General features: G+C 40.1%; 1 long non-coding RNA gene across 1 annotated transcript; it reads right to left on the bottom strand.

Moving 5' to 3' along the window:
- Positions 1-7,349: 7,349 nt before the first annotated feature.
- LOC116667159 lies at positions 7,350-17,401 on the bottom strand. Its single transcript, XR_004323942.1, has 3 exons — positions 16,545-17,401; positions 14,985-14,986; positions 7,350-7,360 (listed from the first exon to the last, which is right to left on the bottom strand). It is a non-coding gene; the product is annotated as an uncharacterized LOC116667159 (long non-coding RNA).
- Between the last annotated feature and the right edge of the window lie 2,222 nt (positions 17,402-19,623).

The raw sequence follows: 19,623 nt of genomic DNA, 5'->3' as shown, positions 1-19,623 counted from the left end.
TCTCTACTAGATAGCTCTAATTGATTACCTAATAGTTCTCTCAAACTCAACATATTCTAAATGAAATTCTTTATTTAATTAGCAGCAGCAGTCCCTTGCCTGCAAAAGAGCTTCTCCTAATTTCCCACCTTGTGGTATTCTCTACTCCCTATTTTTTATACTTAGGCCAAAACAACTCTATTCCCTAATTTTATAGTTGCTTAGATTAAACATTAGAATAATTCTTCATACTTCTCTTCCTCCCACTTTATATTAGCAAATCCTGTTGGCTTTCTCTTCTAGATGAATAAATCCAGATCCCAGGTACTCATCAGCACCTCTATTACACTTAATGCAGTCACAATCATTACTCATCAGGACTACTACAAAAAGCACCGTGCCACTACTCTTTCCCGCTCTGTTCTAACATAGCAACTAGAGTCATCATCCAAGATACCAACCAGACCATGTTACTATTCTGCTTAAACCATCTAAAGCTATCACAGTTTACTCAGAAGAACAGCCAAGATCTTTACTGTAGTCTTTGTACCACACCCTGGCCAAACCCCTAACTCAATCCCTCTGTAGCCTGGTCTCCCAGTATTGACTCATTCACTCACTCAACTATAGCTTTTCATCTTTTTTCAGATCAAAAGCCAAAATTCTCACCATGGTCTCCACATTCTCTGAGTTTGCTTTCTGGTGCTTTTCCTGCTTGGTCCCCTTACTTGGTGCTTGCCCTGTTGGCCTTCTTGTTCCATCCTACATCAAGGCTCTTGTATCAGCTCCTCCCTCTGCCTGGACTGCTCTTCCCCCGGATAGCTACAAGTGCAAGTTTAATTTCCAGTCCCTTCAGGTCTCTGCTTAAAGAAAACTTGATCAGGAAGTCCTTTTTTTTATTATCCCATGCAGAATAACAGTCCTATTCTCACTTTGTATATTTCTCTATAGTGATTAATACCAGAAGAACATGTTTTTATTTATTTCCTGTGCTTTCCTTATAGGTCTGAGAGGTCAGGAAAAGTTCTTCTGAAAAAGTGGTACTTCAGCTAAGACATGAGTAGGAGAAGACCACCAAAAAAATGGAAAGAAGCACATTCAGGCAAAGGGTTAGAAAGTATAAGGGCCTGGACCTAGAAAAGGCAGACTCAGGAAATATCTGAATGTGAAATTACCATGTTAGTCATGCTAAGGACTTTGCATTTTATCTCAAGCACAGTGAAAGAGTTAAGGAGTAGATTATATGATTAGAATTTCACTTTGATAAGATGATTTTAGCTAGTTTTTAAGAAGAGGTGGATTCAATGGAAGCCAAAGAGGTGTAGGAAAGCCAGCGAACGACTCTGGCAATGGCAGATGTTGGTGTGTCATGGGAAGACTCCTGAGATTCATCTTCTATAGTATTAACCATGAATCTCTTGCAACCTCTGGGTCCAAATGTCTCCTACTTATTTTGAGATACTCATGTTTTTCCTTGGTTTGATATTAACCATGTATAATACCTTAAAATGCAGAGTTAACTTTTACATGAGCATATGAATTTTCTTTCATCTTTAAGTATGCAAACAAAGACTATCTATACCTGGCTTAATTTTTTTTTTTTTTTTTTTTTTTTTTTTTTTTTTTTTTAGTCAGCTGAGGTTTGGGATGTAGGGAGTAAATAGGGAATTTGTCCCATATCCCCTCCTGTTGCAAAAAGAATCCAGTATAAACAGACATGAAAAATATAGCATAGATTTTATATTGTATTCATTTTGCTGTGAATATATTCATGCCTGCAATCCACAAAAGAAACAATTTTCTCTTACAGGATAATGATGTTCATGAGATGGAGTTCTAATAGAATATTTCTGTGGTCAAAAGAAATTTGTCTATGTTCCCATTCTTTTTTTTTTTAACAAATGTGACAAAATACCCTATGTCCTTGATAATCCCAACTCATATGCTTTTAACTGGCAGCTCTTTCTGTAGCATGTACAGGTTCTATTTGCTGCTTTCAGCTTCAGAGGTACCTTTTTCAGCCATCTGAGTTCGACCTTAGTCTGTCATTTTTAAAACCATAAAATAGCCAGAGAACATCTGCTAGGGACTGGTTCATAATAACTGAGCCAGTAACTGCCTCAACTAGCACATGATTCCATATGGATAGTTGGCATATGATCTTAAGTCAAGGGTGTTCTCTTTCAGCAAGAAATTAATTGAATGTTACCTTATCCCTAGTCTATTTTTACATGTTAAAATTATAACTACACATAAATTCCTCTTAGACATAATAGTTAAGGATGAAAAATTCTGTGAAGTACAGTATTTTGGTTTAGTGAGTCTGTGTGCATGTGTGTGTGTATTTAAATTTCTTTACCATGTATAGATAGTCTTTGATTTCATACTTAAAATCTATAGTCATGGAACAGTTACCCATGAACTTAAACTCAATGTATGTGTTACCTGTCTGTGAAGAGTTAGAATACAACATAATTGACCCATCTACCACAACTGCAGTGACCAGAGTTTAACCTTTTAAAAAATATATAAATTAAACTAATATATTTTAAAATAATGCTGACTGTTATCCCAAGGAAGATGAAGAAGGTACCCACTTCCTCAACAGCCCATCCAGAGCTATTCACTCAACAGTTACCTGCTTTGTTATAATGGCTTTCAGGTAAAATTTCACTTAAAGAATGCATTCTGCAGATTTAAATGGTCCAATTATTTGGAAGATTAAATAATTTATGTAAAGAAAAGTACTCAATAAATGTTAACTCTCTTTCTTCCTTCTTTCCCATTCCATATCCCTCTTCCCCTTTCTCCCATCCTTCACTCATGCATGTTTCCATGTCCCAAATAATAATTTTACATATAAACAAAATAGAGAAATAGAAGTATTTGATATTGAAAAAATCCTCCCCAAACATGGCATTTAAAAAAAATAATTCTTTGATATGATATAGTTTACAGATTTTATTCACCATAAATAAAAAATATTTCTGATCATTTGATCTTTCTAATTGCTGATTTCTGTATTAATCTGTGATGACTATATCAGGCCTTTCATGTCAAAATATCATAATAGAATTAGGAATAAGTAATCCTGATATTAAAAATGTTTTTACTATAAAAATACTTATTAATATGAGGTAGTATTAATACTACTCAGTGGAAAGGCAGGATATAACTAGTACATATGTGCCAGTTATTTTGACCACTCTCCCACCAGCATTAATTCTCCTCAATATTTTTTATTACCTTATGATCTCTGGTGCCCATCAGCCATCATGGAAGATGAGAGAGCCTAGATCCTCTTTTATCTTCTCATGTTGGTCAGGGATCCGCACATGATCTAAGCTGAGCCACTCAGCTCAACTCTGAGCTCACCCTGGCACCTAGACTTTGGGTGTCTGACATAAGAACATGTCATGATAGTTGAATGTCAGGTCATCTCAGCAGCCAGGACCGAGTGTCAGCAATGCTGGGGGTGGCACCTTGACCTTAACCATCCTGCAATGTGACTGTGGCTGTTCTTCCCACTGATTCATCTTCATCATCCTTGTATCTCGCCCATTCACCCTCTCTCACTTCCAGCTCCCAGGTGAATCTGTGGGGTCCCATTTCATTTCAATAAACTCTTTCTCTTTTCCCACATTTTTTTCCTGTAAGATAAACATACTTGGTTTCTATATTTGGAACTAAGATCCTTGATACAGAAATTGGGACTAAGAGTAAGGTTAACATTAAAAGACTCTAAAATATGTTCTTAGCTGAGCCAAGGAGGTTGGGGGGAGGCCAGGAACCACACTTTGAGAACCACAGCCCTAGGAGAATGAGCAAAGCAGGGAAATGGAGGCTCGCTGCCAAAGAAACTCTGATGGTTAGAACTGAACTTCAAGATTTCAACTTATCAGGATCTCTGACTTTGGCTGCTGGACTATGAAACAAATAGTCTGGAAGCTTCTAAACTTTTAATGAAGCTTTACTGCCAAATAAACTCCAAGCCTGTGATTTCCTAGAACCTGAATATAATCTCTAAGCTCCTTAACTAATAGGAAACAAGCCTCTAAGCAGCACAGAGAGAGGGATGACATACTCAGTGCCCATCTGAGAGATGGCTGAGGAGAGATGGCTGAGGAGAGATGGCTGCCATAACCAAGCCAGAGGTGAGCAGACTGGCAAACTCAGGAACTCACAGGCCAGGGAGTCCTGTCATATCATGGATATCAGGACCAGTCATCCCTAAATGATGTCCTTTTTTCCAAATGGAAGTTTTCACTTTAGTCACTCTTCTTTCTGCACCATTGCATTTTCATATGTGCTCCTTACAGACAGGTGTGCACTTAGCCATAAATTAGTGAATCATATATTTGGACCCGAGAAAAAGAATGTACCTCATCCAGGGTCAACTGCTCACTCTCTGAAGAGCTCCCCAAAATAACTTACTGCTAAAACAAGTCAAGCATATGGCTTACCACTGGAAAGGAAACCACTGATGGGATATTAGTAGCATTTCAGAATAATAAGTTCAAATGGTAAGGTTTTATTCTAATTTATGATATTTGGGGATATTTCCATATGAGAGCTAGATGAGGATTGGGCCAAGTTTAGTATGTAATAGTTCAGCATTGGTGGACCCAGCAAGGGGAAAGTTTTAAAGCAAGCCTTGAAGAATTAACAGTCTAATGATCACAGGTAAGTGATCTATTGAGATCCCTCCTGAGGGCAAGTTGAGAAAAGTTATGTGCCACTTCATCTTCCAAGCAAGACTCTCTGGGAATTATGCAGACAATCAATCAAATACAAAGCATGTTAATGCAGACTATAAGCTGTGTGATCATATATGGCTTTGCTTTTTATCAGAGCTCCTAGGATCTGGATTCAGTGACTGGATCAGCCTTTGGATGAGGTGAGGTGTGTGCCCGTAAGATCTGTGTGAGGCGTGTGCCTATTCTGTGTAAGCCTGAGCATGTTTTAAGCCATGTGTTGAAAGAGCAGCTTAAGGAGTAGGCTAAAGTGGACATCTGTGTTTGTCTCCAGAATCCATTTCCCTTTTATCAGTAGTGCCTGACTTCCATTCGGGATCCATGTAGTTGTAAGGAAGCTAAATCCTCCCGGAATCCAGTGGTGGATGTGACAATAACTAAGCAATTAACACATTTTATTCTTCTCATAGTAGCAGGGGCTCATGCTGATTGGTTCAGTTGCGTGACCTAAGCCTGTCTCATCAGAGTGGGTCTCAGAGCACTTACTAAGAATGCTCCAACAAAGACATTCTCTCTTGGTCTGGCTGATGTGGTGTTTGGATATGAGTCAAGAGAACAGCTTCAGCCATTCTGCTAGCCAGAAGGAAGCCAGTGTAAGGACAGGTCAACAACATAGAGGAGGACACAGCAGACAGAACCTCTGAGAAATGCAGAACAAGCCTTCAATTCTTGGATTCCCCCAAAATCATCTCAGTGCTTCAGACACCCTCCCAGCACTACCAAGGACAAAACAAGGACATCCAAGTCAGATTGCTTTGCTTTGCTTTCCTCTTTCTCTCTTTCCCTTGGTTTCTTCCCTAAAGGACAAGAAGCACTTTCTATTTCTTCCTGCCCTGACATCAGAACCTTCTCTCAGTCTACTGAATGTCTTGGAGTAAAACACTACGACATGAGTCATATGTAGGTGTCTTGATTTGTGAAAGGAAAGAATTCCAAGAAAAACTTTTCTTTCTTTAAAAACTCTGGTATTTCCCAGGTGCTCAAAAAATGTCTAATGTGACATTCAAAGCTGAGCAATGACTACTCTGTGTTAGGTGCTGTCTACTCTTACCCAGAAACAAATGAAGCCTAGCCAATGTGTGGGGAGATCCAGGACAATATAAATTATGGTTCCAAAAGAGATTCTTTTACTATTCTGCCTTCATCCAGTTACCCTTCCCGCACCTCTGCTAACCACAAATCTGATCTCTCTGAGTTTGTTTGCTTGTTTGTATTTGAGGTATAATTGACCTACAACACTATGCTAGTTCCTATTACACTATACAGTGTACACATTTCAACACGATCACCACAGTAAGTCTAATTACCACCTGTCACCATGCATGACTATATTCCCTATACTGTACATTTCATTCCTGTGACTCACTTATTTCGCAACCAAAAGTTTGCATCTCTTAATCTCCCTCACTTACTTCACTTTTTAGAATAGGTTCTTTTTTATTTTGAAAATATTCCTGTTATAGATATAAACCAAAGCCTCATGACATGATCAGAAAATATAAACCCTCCCTGCTCCTGTTGTGACAAACAAAAATGCTTCCAGACATTGTCAAAATTGCCCTGGTTGAGAGCCCCTGCTTCAAGTCTCAGATTCAATGTCACATCCTAAGGGAAATCTTTTCTAGGCAACCTCAGCCTCATTTACTTCTCCTATTCTGTCATAGCAGTCCTGCCAATTTGTAATAACAACTATTTGGGGTGATTATTTGTTTACTCGCAGTCCCTTCTGCTAGACTGTAAACTTCCTAAAAGGCAGAGACTGTGTCTGAATTTTACTTTCTTTTCTTAATTACTATTTACTAAGCAGACCATCCCTATGACAATAATTATGTGTTAGTCGTTATTAGCAAATAAATGCTTGTCAAATGAATAAATTAAGAGTTGGCTAAATAAAAAACACAAAGACATCACACACCCAGCAGTTACAAATCTGAACTTACCATCTTCTCTTATTTTGTGAGCAGCACATAATTATTAAGGGACAAAGAGAGGCGAAAGGAAAGAAGAAAAAGAGGGAGGTGGGGGAAAGGGAGAGAGGGACAAAAACCAAGAGCACAGTGAAGGTCACAGGCCCAAGGAACTAAGTGTTGCCAGAATAAATGGTATTATTGAGAAACAGGACCATAGCCATCCTATTTCTGGGCATGAATATGGTTGCATACTGACACAGGTATTTGTCTGTAAGTGTCTGACTTTCCTAAGGTCAAAATCTGTTAAATCAAATGTGAAACTTTCTCCAGGCCCTTCCCACCTTCCTTGTTCCTGGTACTCACAGCTACTCTCTGTAAAGTCTTAAACCTTCCTTGTTCCTGGTACTCACAGCTACTCTCTGTAAAGTCTTAAACTAATCAGTAGCTACCTTTGGAATTTCCTACCTTCTTCTAACTTTTCCCTAAATGCAAAAATGATTAATTATAGGCTGGCATCATCACATTATTCCAGAGATTTTGTATTGTTATCTGGAACTGCATGTAGATGACTCTGGACATTTCTCAGAATAGTAAGAGGTGCTGCAGACCTGCCCACGAAGACACAGTAGCTTCTGTAGCAGCCATGCTGCAGTTTCGATTCAACAAGGGAGACTGGGCCCTTTAAAATCACATTCAGAAAATGATAGATGTGGAGGCCTCACATTTCCTGTTTTCAAACTGTATTGCAAGGACATAGTAATCAAAACAGTATGGTACTGGCATAAAAGCATATACATAGACCAGTGGAATAGAATCAAGAGCCCAGAAATAAATCCACTCATATACAATCAACTCATCTTTGACAAAGTTGCCAAGAACACACAATGGGGGAAGGATAGTCTCTTTAATAAATAGTGTTGGGAAAACTGGATATACACATGCAAAAGAATGAAACTGGACCCTTGTCTTACACCATTCACAAAAATTAACTCAAAATAGATTAAAGACTTAAATATTATATCTGAACCATAAAAATTCCAGAAGGAAACATAGAAAAAGCTTCATGACATTAGCCTTGGTGATTTTTTTTTTTTTTTTTTTGGAAATGTTCCAAAAGCAGGGCAACAAAAGCAAAAATAAACAAATGGAACTATATGAAACTAAAAAGCTTCTTCACAGCAAAGGAAACAATCAACCATTGAAAAGGCAACCTATGGAATGGGAGAAAATATTTGCAGTTCATAACTGATAAGGGGTTAATAGCCAAAGCATATAAGGAACTCATACAACTCAATAGCAAAATAAAACAAAACACAACACACACACACACACACACACACACACACACACAAATAACTCAACTGAAAAATGGGCAAATGACCTGAATAGACATTTCTCCAAACAAAATGTACAAATGGCCAACAGGTAACATTAAAAGGGTGCTCAACATTACTAATCATCAGGAAAATGCAAATCAAAACCAAAATGAGATACCACCTCACACCTGTCCAAATGGATATCATCAAAAAGACAAGAGATAATTGAGGGTTGGCAAAGGTGTAAAGAAAAGGGACTGTTGGTGGGAATGTAAATTGGTGCAGCCATTGGAAAACAGTATGAAGTTTCCTTTAAAAAATTAAAAATAGAACTACCTTATGATCCAGCAATCCCACTTCTGGTTGTGTATCCAAAAGAAATAAAATCAATATTCCAAAGATACATTGGCACTCCCATGCTTATTGCAGCATTATTCACAGTAGCCAAGATATGGGAAAAACCTAAATGTCTGTCAATGTTGATGGATGAGTGGATAAGGAAAATGTGATATGTATAAAGAAGTATATATGTGAATATTATTAGCTTTAAAAAAGAAGAAAATCCTGCCATTTGCAACATCATAGATCAGCCTGGAGGACATTATGCTAAGTGAAATAAGCCAGACATAGAAAGATAACTAATATATGATCTCACTTACAGATGAAATCTAGAAAAGTCAAACTCATAGGAGTGGAGGGCAGAATGATAGTTGCCAAGTCGTGGGTCGAGGGAGGTCAGGAAATGGAGAGATGTTGGTCCAAGGGTACAAACTTTCATTTATAAAATGAATAAGTTCTGGGGGGTTTAACATGCAACATGGTGACTGTAGTTAATAATAATGTATTTTACACTTGAACTTTGCTGAAACTAGACCTTAAGTGTTCTCATCACACAAACAAAGGTAAGTATACAAAACAACAGATGTGTTAATTAGCTTGATTTTGGCAATCATTTCTCAGTGTACACATATATCAAACCATGTTGTATACCTTAAATGTATACAATTTTTATTTGTCAACTACACTTTAATAAAGCTGGGAGAAAAGAAACAAAGAAAATGACAAACGTAACACATGATTGCATGCTCAATGCAGAGAACTTCAGACAAACACAATGGAAGAAAAACAATAAACTACCTACTAAAAAAAATTCAGAGATAATCACCCCTTCTTTTGGTGTATGACTGTACCTTTAAGAGATATTCTTATTATATGTGCCTAAGTATTGCTTGAAAATCATTCTTACTTGCTTCCAGATTACTGCTTATATTCCTGTTGAATTCAAAACTTACTGTTATTTAACTATACAGTGATGACAGATAACTAAATCCTGGGCAAGTCATAATCAATAGAGAATGCCAACACTGTATATAGTGCGTTAAAATAGCCTAGAGATAATCATGACATTATTAATGATGTTATTGTCAAATACAGTGGCATTGAATTGAAACATAAACAGGATTCAGACTCAAACAAGATATCCCAAAGAACTGAGCTGCTTTGAATTCTGCTCACTTGGGCTTTTAATATGCTAAGATGAATTAGACAAGTTTCTACATCTATACTCCCATAGCCGATAATTCCTTACTCTCTCACACTACTCCTCACCAGCTGCTTATAATTCCCATGAATAATTCTAATCTTAAACGGATTTATTTTCTTTCATCTACCTAAAACACTGTATGTTGTTGATAAAAAGTACTGTAATGTAAAAGCTGAAGTATGTCTAAGAAATCATCTAAATTAATTTCCTGTTTCATAAGCTGGGGTCTTTTTGCAGTTAAATTAACCTGGAGAAGGTGACAAAGATTTTATTTCATCGTGTTTAACTTGAGAATACTGAGGGTAGAGGCGCACCCCATGTCATGTGTGTATGAGACAGGGTGTTCCTCCACCCCCAGGCCCGGATGGAGATGAAGTGCAGCCTTATCATGTGTCTATGAGAATGGGTGCCCATCCAGACACAGGCTTGGGGTTGGAGGCCAAGTGCCCCCATACCATGTGTCTATTAAAGGGGCAGCACATCCATATACAGGCCTGGGTATGGATGTGTACCCGTATTGTAGGTTTCTTTTATGGGTGCACCTAAACACACAGGTCTGTGTGTGTGTGTGTGTGTGTGTGTGTGTGTGTGTATAATATAACATGTATGTTATATAATATGTATGTGTGTGTATATATACATATAATATGTATATTATATATCTGTATATCCATACACATGTCAGTGTATGGATATATATCTATTATATATAATGTATACATGTCTGTGTATTATGTAAATATACAATGTAAATATATAATATATGTGTGTATGCACACATGTATTATAACATATATACATGTATAAAATATAATGCATGCGTATATTATATATTATATATACATATATAATATGATATATCTACATATAAAACAGGTAGATTATAGACATGTACATAGAACTCCAGACCTGTCAAACTTAGACTTCAGCTCATACTGGGGACCAATCATCTTTTTTGTTTGTTTGTTTCAGTATAGATAGAGTTATTTAGAGATCCATCAAGAGGCAAAAGAAAGGCCACGAGGTGTGGGGTTGTGTGCTCAGAGTAGAGTAAAAGTAGGTACACACTTCATAGATAGAATGTGGGCCATCTCTGAAGGGGGGCGGGTGGCAGCCACAAACCATCTTAAAGGATAAATTTCTCACCCAATCTGCCCCCAGTAGTAGATAAAAACTCCAAAAGGCAATCCAGGAACCCAGAGTAACTTGATAAATGTGAACCATTGCTGCCACAGGTTTTTTTTTTAAATTGCGATCAGGTACAAGAGGCCAAGGCTCAGGAGAAGGAAAGAAGGAAAGAGGCCAGGCCTGCCCAAGTGATTATAGCCCTTCAAGGGCAGCCACAACCCCTAAATCCTCGGCCCCCAGCAGCCTGAGACAAGCCTGATGAAAAATACAACATCTGCCGCTGACCTGGTCAATGGGCCAAGAAATGTCCCCATAAGGACAAATGTTCAAGATCTGCCTGTTTTTGGTGTAAAAAGCAAGGTCATTGGGTAGCCCTCTGTCCCTCGAGCCAAATGGCCTGTGGGGGATAAGTGGCCTGCGACCTGCAAATGGTTGTCTGAGACTGAAGAAACCCCCTCCAGTCAGCCCCAGCACAAGAGATCTTCATCACTGGGCTGGAGCCATGGATGCAAATGGATGCGGCAGGTAGGACAATCACATTTTTTTGGATACCGGGACCACCGACTCTGTCCCACCTTCCTTCTCTGGACCCTTCTCCTCTAGATTCTATACCATCATGGGAGTCACAGGTCAGCCGGCCTTAAGATTCTTTACTCATCCCCTTTGTTGTTTATGGGATGAACGCTCATTCGCACATTCTTTCTTATGCTTGCCAGAATGCCCTAGCCCCCATTAAGGCCAAGATCTTCTTTACAAGTTGGGAACCCGAGTTATCCTGGGAGAAAATCCCCAAACTTCCACCTTTTTACAACTCTTACTGCTCTCTGGGGAAGGAGAAAGACCTCCAGACCCAGAGGCCTGGGAGAATAAAATTAATCCTGTTGTCTTGGATCAAGATATCCCAGGGCGAGCAAAGACGGCTGCTCCGGATGTCATCTCCCTCAAAGATCCTACCTGGTTCCCTAATCGAAAACAATATATGACTTACTTACCTCTCCCTTACTCGAGAACAGGCCATCCAACATGGAATCCAAACTCTTAACTCTTGGCCGAGCAGGGGTATCTAGTTTCCAAGTCCAAGGCCAAAATGGACAAACAAGAGGTAACTTACCTAGGAGTTGTTCTGACTCCTGGAAACCACAGCATTTCCCCTGAATGAATTGAGGGAATCTTACAACTCCCTAATCCCACTACTAGAAAACAGCTCAGGGCATTTCTCGGACTAACGGTTTACCATAGGCTCTGGTCTCTAGTTATGAGTCTAGAGCCCAACTTCTATATGACAACTTAAAGGGTAAGGATGACTCAGTACCTCTCCAGTGGCATCCTTCCCAACAGGAAGCAGTGGAAGAACGAAAAAATCTCCTAGTAAGATCCCTGGCCTCAGGGGCTTCCAGATCCCACAAGGCCCTTCCAGTTCTATGTTCATGAGAGAGGAGGAATAGCGTTGGGGGTCCTCACCCAACGGCTGGGTCCTACCCAACAGCCTACGGGATACCTCTCCAAGTGGCTAGACCCCACTGCTTGAGGCTGGCCTTCCTGCCTAAGAGTGTTGGGAGCCCTCTCCACTCTCCTGGAGGAAGCTTTTAAGCTAACTCTGGGGGCCCCTATACAAGCATATGCTAACCATCAAGTTTCTGACCTTTTAAAAGGCAGGAGACATTTCTGGCTCTCAGATGCTTGGCTTCTTAAATATCAGGCATTATTACTGGAAAACCCAGACGTCACTGTCTTTTTTTGTGGGACACTCAATCATGCTACACTATTACCATCACCTGACAAGTCTCTTCCCTTTCACGTATGTCATGAGACCCTATCCATTTCTCTAGGAGCTAGAACAGGTCTCAGCGACCAACCCCTGGAAAACCCTGGTGAGATCTGGTTCACCAATGGGAGCCATATATTCTTGTGAACCTCTTAGCAATCTGCGACTGCTTTCCAAGCAACACTCCAGTGAGACTCTTCCATCGCCCTAGGAGACTATGGATCCCTGTTAGATAAATCCCTTTCTTAAATGTCTCCTGGTTCAAATCGTTTCTCTTTTAGGGCCCCCAGCAAACTGTTTTAATACTAATTTAAAATGTCTCTGACATTAGGGTCCTGCTTTTTACTCCTCCTTTAGTTCACTGGACTAACACTGCAACATCTGCTTTCTAAAACCTAAACCAACAGAAAGCACAGAAATCAATGGTTTATAAGAAGAACCTTGTTTGCCCCTTTCGTCCTTTGGCTAGGATTAGCTCTATATATTTGAACTCTATCTTTTCATCCTTCTTATGAAAAGTGTTTCTTCTCCTCTAGAGATAAACTTCAAATGATGATATAACAAGGTAATCAACAAATCAGCCAAGACCACTTATATACAAGCCCCTCAGTGAACACCAACCTTTTGCCCACATCCTGACCAAGGACAGTCAGCTAGTCTGGTACCCCAACGAGCTCCATCACTGCCCCAGATCAGTAGGAAGTAGCTAGAGTGGTCCTCGCTCTCTACATCCCCAAGATTCGGGGCCCTATGACTAGAGGGGGGAATGTAGGTAGTTTAGCTAGGAATCAGCACTGGGCAGGGGAAGAGGAAACTGAAAGGAACAACCCAGAACATAAGGAACCAGGGCTCTCAATCAACCAGGGCACAGAGAATCTGAGCTGTCAAACAATCAATCAATCAATCAATCAATCAATCAACAGCAAGGACTGGGGATGGAGTCGCACCCCGTGTCATGTCTCTGCGAGATGGGGTGCCCCTCCACCCCCAGAGCCTAAATCCATCTTCTTTTTTCCTGTCATTCTCTACAAATTTATTACTCTTTATTAAAGATGCTAGTAGCCAGAGTTGTAAGCCACCCCTTTGATTTACCCAACTCTGAATGCTCTCATATATATGCACCAAGCACTTGTTAACAAACAGGTGTTGTTTTTCTCTTGTTAATTTGTTATTTGTTATTTGGGTCCTGGCTGAGAACTCAGTAGGATAGAGGAAAGATTTTTTTCCTCCCCTACACTAGCTTGGTGATTTTGATGATGCATTATAAGTTGAATGGTAACACAGAGAAAATGTATTTGTGTTTACTTTGGAGGAAGAAAACAGAATGGGAAGGCCTCCTGGAAAAGATCTATACTGAATTGAATACTCAAAGTTACCTAACCCAGTGAAATCAAATCCCTATAGGTAAAATAATATCTATCTGTCTATCGTACAAGGTCATTGTGAGAATTGAGAGACTGAATATAAAGTGGACAGTGCCAGATCAGATATTAAAACAGAACTCTGACCCACAACCTGTAGTAACCCACCCAGAAAACCAACTCATTGTTTAGAATGACCAACCCGGGAAGCCAGCCTGCTATAAGTCAGACTTGGCAGAAGTCAGATGACTATCTCAAGTGAAGTCCTGGAATCCACATAGTAACCTCCGTAACAATCAGCCCAAAATGGCCAGGACTTGATTAATAAGTGATAACTTCCCTAAATTTTGACCCTGCCTCCAACTTCCAACCAATCAGAGAAAACCAGATATGCACTCCTAACCAATCACATAGTGCCTGCATCTAGTTAAACAACCTACAGCTTCCCCATGCCAACAGCCTCAGTCAGGGCACACCTGAAGTCTTCCCTTCTTCCCATTATAAAGCTTTCCCACTCCTGTGCCTTTGAATCTCAGCCAAAATGCAGGTGGCCTGGCTGACTCACTTGTTCCATCTAGCTCTAACTAGCTTTTGCTTGTTCTCATTTGGTTGGTCTTCTTTACTTCCACAGAAATAATTTGACAATATATATAAAATGTCTAGTACAAAGTGTAATTTTTAGGCCTAGGACTTTCTGAATCATTAAAGGAAATATTGAAGGAAACAAAGCCCTTAGGCCTTCAAGGCCTGACCTACTTTCAACCAAATTTACATTGTGATCTATATATCAAAAGGCCTGCCTGCAAATCTGGTTGCTAAAGAAGCACTCAGTAGTTTCAAAAGCAGCAGGTCAGACCTGAAAACCAGCATCCCAACCAAACTGTCATGGGCTTCACTGTATTAGCTGAGACAAAACAAGTGGTTTCCTACTTACTGTTCTGTATTCTGAAGGTTCGCCAAAATGAGCATTCAGAGAGGCTGCAAGAAGGAAATAGTTTAAAGGATGTGATTAAGGTCAATTCTTGTTCATAAGGGATTTTTAAAATCTGGTTGGTGATTTATACAGGCCACATCTTCTCCCTTTCCCTCAGATGCCAAGCTTTTGAAGAACCCTTAAAAAGGATATTCAGTTGTGTTCTGGTACCTATCCTAGCAGGCATACAGAAAACATTTGGTACTGGTTCCATGACTGACCACCCTAACAGGGTTACTTGGGGAAAGACTTTACAGCTGTGGAACAAAAGTCAGAGAAGTAACTCTTAACAATTCATGAGCCACCTCTCTCTTGCTTCCTCCTTTTAGGAGACCGCCCACACTCTGTCTATGGAGTGTGTACATACTTTTACTTTAACCTGAGCACCCAACCCCCACACCTCGTGGCCTTTCTCTTGCCTTTTGAAACACCCTACACTCTATGCAATATGTATCTCTCTAAATAAATCTGTCTTTACTCAAAAAAACAAAATTTCACTATATTCTTTCCCTCTGCAGCTCAGGGTGATAAACGCAAAACTTAACCTTAGGTGTTACCATTTTAACTCTATTTTAAAAGGCTGTCAAGTCTGGCTAGACTAAATCCCCTTTCTTATAAGCCCCAGACTGCACTTGGCAGTCACAGTTCCTGATTCCTTTAAATCTCCTACAGAGGTTTTGTAGGGCCCCTTGGTACATAAAAACCCAGCTCCTTGGGGAAGGGTATAGCTGAGTGGTAGAGTGTGTGCTTAGCATGCACAAGGTCCTGGGTTCAATCCCCAGTACCTCCATTTAAATAAATAAATGAATGAATTAACGAATGAATGAATGAATAAATAAACCTAATCCCCTCCCCTTTCAAAAAAAAAAAAAAATCTAAAAATAAAAACCCAACTCCTGATTTTGGGCTCCAGAAAATCCACTTTAAGAGAGAAGGAGTAGCAAGCAAGGTGTCACTAAGAAGATGCTGGGAAGAACTAAAGAGGGCTGCTGGCTCCACAAAGCCATCCCTGCGCACTCTCAACTTCACGTCCCTTGAGGACCACAGGGCCGGCCCGGAACCGCCAATAACGGGTGCGGCCGAGGGATGCCAATGCCCGGATCCAGGGAGGGGCAGCTGCGCCAAGAACCCCTTTTGGTTACTCCTTGGCCGGTCCTAGGGCAACCAGCCAAATGGTGAGCATTACCTGCCGAGTCCCACCAGACCAGAAGCACCAGGACCAAAGGCAGTGCCGCGAGCCCCGTTCTCCCTCCGCGGCTGGCCATCCGTCACTGAGTACTTCGGCGCCCGCGCGACATGAAGGGCGCCCGCGGTTCGGACACGCAAAGGGTGGGGTGAGGGAAGGGCGGTAAGAGGAGGGAGGATGAGGGGAGGGGGGTGAGCCAGGCTGGTAGGAGGAGGGGGAGGGGCGGAATGGATGAGGGAGCGGGGCGGCAGAGGGAGGAAGGTAGAGGAGGGGTGGTTGCTAGCCCCCAGCTCCTCGCCCCGTGGAGGATGGGAGTAAGCGATTATGGGGACCATCTCTCCCTGCAGCGAACAAGAACCTTGTAAGAGCCCTGGATGGCTCTGTCAGTCAACCTCAGTTTCTGAGCTTCTGCTCCATCCCAGGAACTGTTTTGGGGCTGAACTCAGCAAAGGAGGTTCCTGCTCTCAAGAAGCTTTCTAGTGTAGGTGCTAGGGATGGGGTGACACAGGGGACTCCAAAACAAGTGAATACAATAACTTCTAAAATTAAGTGCTGGAGCGGGGGGCAGGGGAAGGCTTACATTGGGAAGTCAGAAAAAGCCCTTCAGAGGTGACATTTGAGCTGAAAACTGAAGGATAAGAGGGAAGCCTGGTGGAGACCTTGGGAACAAGTATTCCAGGTTCACAGAAAAGCAAGGGCAGAGATTTGGAAGCAGGAGCCAGTTCACTGTGTTCAGCTGGAGCTCTAGGTGAAGGAGGGGGAAAGGTGAGGGTGATGTAGGTCATGATAAGGGCTTTGGATTTGCTCTGGTTGCAGTGGGAAGCCAGTGGAGGATTTTAAGTAATGGACTGCCCCTGACCTGACTTACATTTTAAGACACTGGATGAAGAATGGACAGGAGATAGGTAAGAGTGGAGGCAGGGAGACAAATTAGGTGGTTATTGCAGGAATCCAGGCAAGAGCAGATGGGGCCGTGAATTAGTGTATAGTAGGGGACTGGCAAGAAGTGGTCAGATTCAGGATTCATTCTGGAGGTGGAACCAACTGGAGTGAAGAGAAGAACCAAGGATGCTTCCTGAGATTCTGTCCTAAAGAGCTGGACGGGTGGTGATGCCATTTTTATGATGAAGAACATTTGGAAAGGAGGCACATTAGACATCCAAGTGGACGTGTGGAGAAGGCAGTTGGAATTACAAATTTGGAGCTGGAGATATAAATGCAGAAGTCATCAGCATATCAAAGGTATTGAAAATCTTTGGGAGAGGATAAGCTCAAGTGGTAGAGCACATGCTTAGCAAGCATGAGGTCCTAGGTTCAATTCCCAGTACCTCCTTTAAAAATTAATAAATAAATAAATAAATAAACCTAATTATCCCCACCACCAAAAAGTCTATCAAAAAAAATAAAAAAGGGAAAGAAAAACCTTGGACCCCGACAGCAGAGGCCCAAGATTGGAGCCCATGTCATGCTACAAGCAAACAAGAGATCTGACATACAAACCCCATTATAGGATATTAACCAATCCACACTTAATTATTGATACTAGGCTTTTAAAATGCATCCATAAGCATAAAAAAGGAAGCATTGTTACACTAAAGTTAACTCAAAATGGAATGTGGACTTAAATGTAAAGAGTGAAACTTTAAAATTTTAGAGAAAAACATAGAAGAAAATCTTCAGAACCTAAGCATGGAGTTTTTAGACTTGACACTAAAGCATAATTCATAAAAAAACAGATTGATAAATTGGACTTCATCAAAATTAAGAACTTCTGCTCTGCAAAAGACCCTATAAAGAAGATGAAAATACAATCTACAGATGGGGAGCAAATTATTTCCAAACCACATATCCAACAAATGACTTGTATCTAGAATAAAGAGATCTCAAAACTCCAGGGGAAAAGAAGAAATAATCTGATTAGAAAATAGGCAAAAGCTATAAACAGACATTTCACTGGAGAGGATATGGAGAAGGCAAATAAGCACACGAAAAGGGGTTCAACATCATTAGAAATTAGGGGAATGCAAATTAAAATTGCAATTAGTTATCATTACACCTCTGTCAGAATGGCTAAAAGAAAAAATATTAGCCACATCAAATGATGGCAAGGTTGTGGAGAAACTAGATCACTCATTGTCTGTGGGAAAGTAAAATGGTACAGCTACTCTGGAATATGGTTTGACAGTTTCTTGAAAAACTAAGCATGCAAGTGGCATATGATCCAGCAGTTGCACTCTTGGGCATTTACCCCACAGAAATGAAGGCTTACTTTCACACAAAAATCTGTATGTGAATGTTTATAGCAGCTTTATTGTTAATTGCCCAAAACTGGAAACAATCTAAATACCCTTCATGAGGTGAATGGTTAAACAGGCTGTGGTACATTCATACCATGGAGTACTACTCTTAACAAAAGGAACTGGCAACTAATACAGACAACAATTTAGATGGATCTCAAGGGCTTTATGCTGAGTTTAACAAATCCAAACTCAAAAAGTTGCATACTATAAAATTTCATTTACATACAACAATTGAACAACTTGGGGGTTAGGGGCACTGACCTCCCATACAGTTGAAAATCAGAGTATAACTTTACCAACCTCTGTGTCTGTGGTTCTGCATCCACAGATTCAACCAACCACAGATCGAGTAGTTCTGTAATACTTACTTGAAAAAATTTGTGTGTAAATGGACTAGTGTAGTTCAAACCCACATTATTAAAGGATCAACAATATATAACACTCTTAAAATGATGAAATATAAAGATGGTGAACAGATTAGTGGTTGCCAAGAGCTGAGATTGGAGGTAGGTGTGGGAAAGGTAGCTGTGGCTATTTCAAAAGTAGCATGAGAGATCCTCATGATTTAATTGTTCTGTATATTCACTGGGTCACGGGAATATAAAGATGTGCTACAGTTGCACAGAATCAAATATACACACACACAAATGAGTATGGGTAAAACTGGTGAAAGCTGAATAAAGTTGGTAGATTATATCAGTGTCAATTTACTGATTTTGAAATTGTACCATAATTATGCAAGATGTTACCACTGGGGGAACCTGGGTAACAGAAACATGAGAGCTCTCTGTATTATTTTTTACAACTGCATAAATATCTTTAATTATCTGTAATTATAACTAATTCTATAAGTTATAAAGCATAAAAAGAAGTTAAGCTCTAAAAGTCATATGTAGAACCTGAATAGTAAAGAAACATCATCTCTAGTTAAATGAACCTGAATAATTAATATTGATCTAGCAAATTGTGGGCCTTAAGCCTGTGTTGAGGATATGTAATTTTATTATTTTCATAAGGAAGGGCAGTTTGTTAAACATAAAGTAATATGATTTAATGTTCAATGTGTCTTAATATTTAGTCTTTTCTAAGACTTTCAACTAAACAGATTCACAAATTCATATTAAAAAAAGAAAGCAATCTTTATCAAAGTGTGTACCCTGATTATTTTACAGAATATGATCACCACAAATAAAGTGATTGTATAACTTAGAAATAAGTAATGCTAAAATACCTTAGGCCACTGCCCTCTCTCTCTCCCTCTTCAGAGATGGCCCGCACTCTGTCTATTGAGTGTGTACCTACTTTTAATCTGAGCACCCAGCCCCCACATCTCATGGCCTTTCACTGCCTTTCAATGCATCTCTCTGAATAAATCTAACTTCACTCAACTGTGGCTCGCTCTTGAATT

The sequence above is a fragment of the Camelus ferus genome, chromosome 2, assembly GCF_009834535.1.
Source record: "Camelus ferus isolate YT-003-E chromosome 2, BCGSAC_Cfer_1.0, whole genome shotgun sequence".
Lineage (NCBI taxonomy): Eukaryota > Metazoa > Chordata > Mammalia > Artiodactyla > Camelidae > Camelus > Camelus ferus.
Note: the sequence above shows the minus strand (reverse complement) of the source record. Positions and strands in the feature narration are given on the sequence as shown.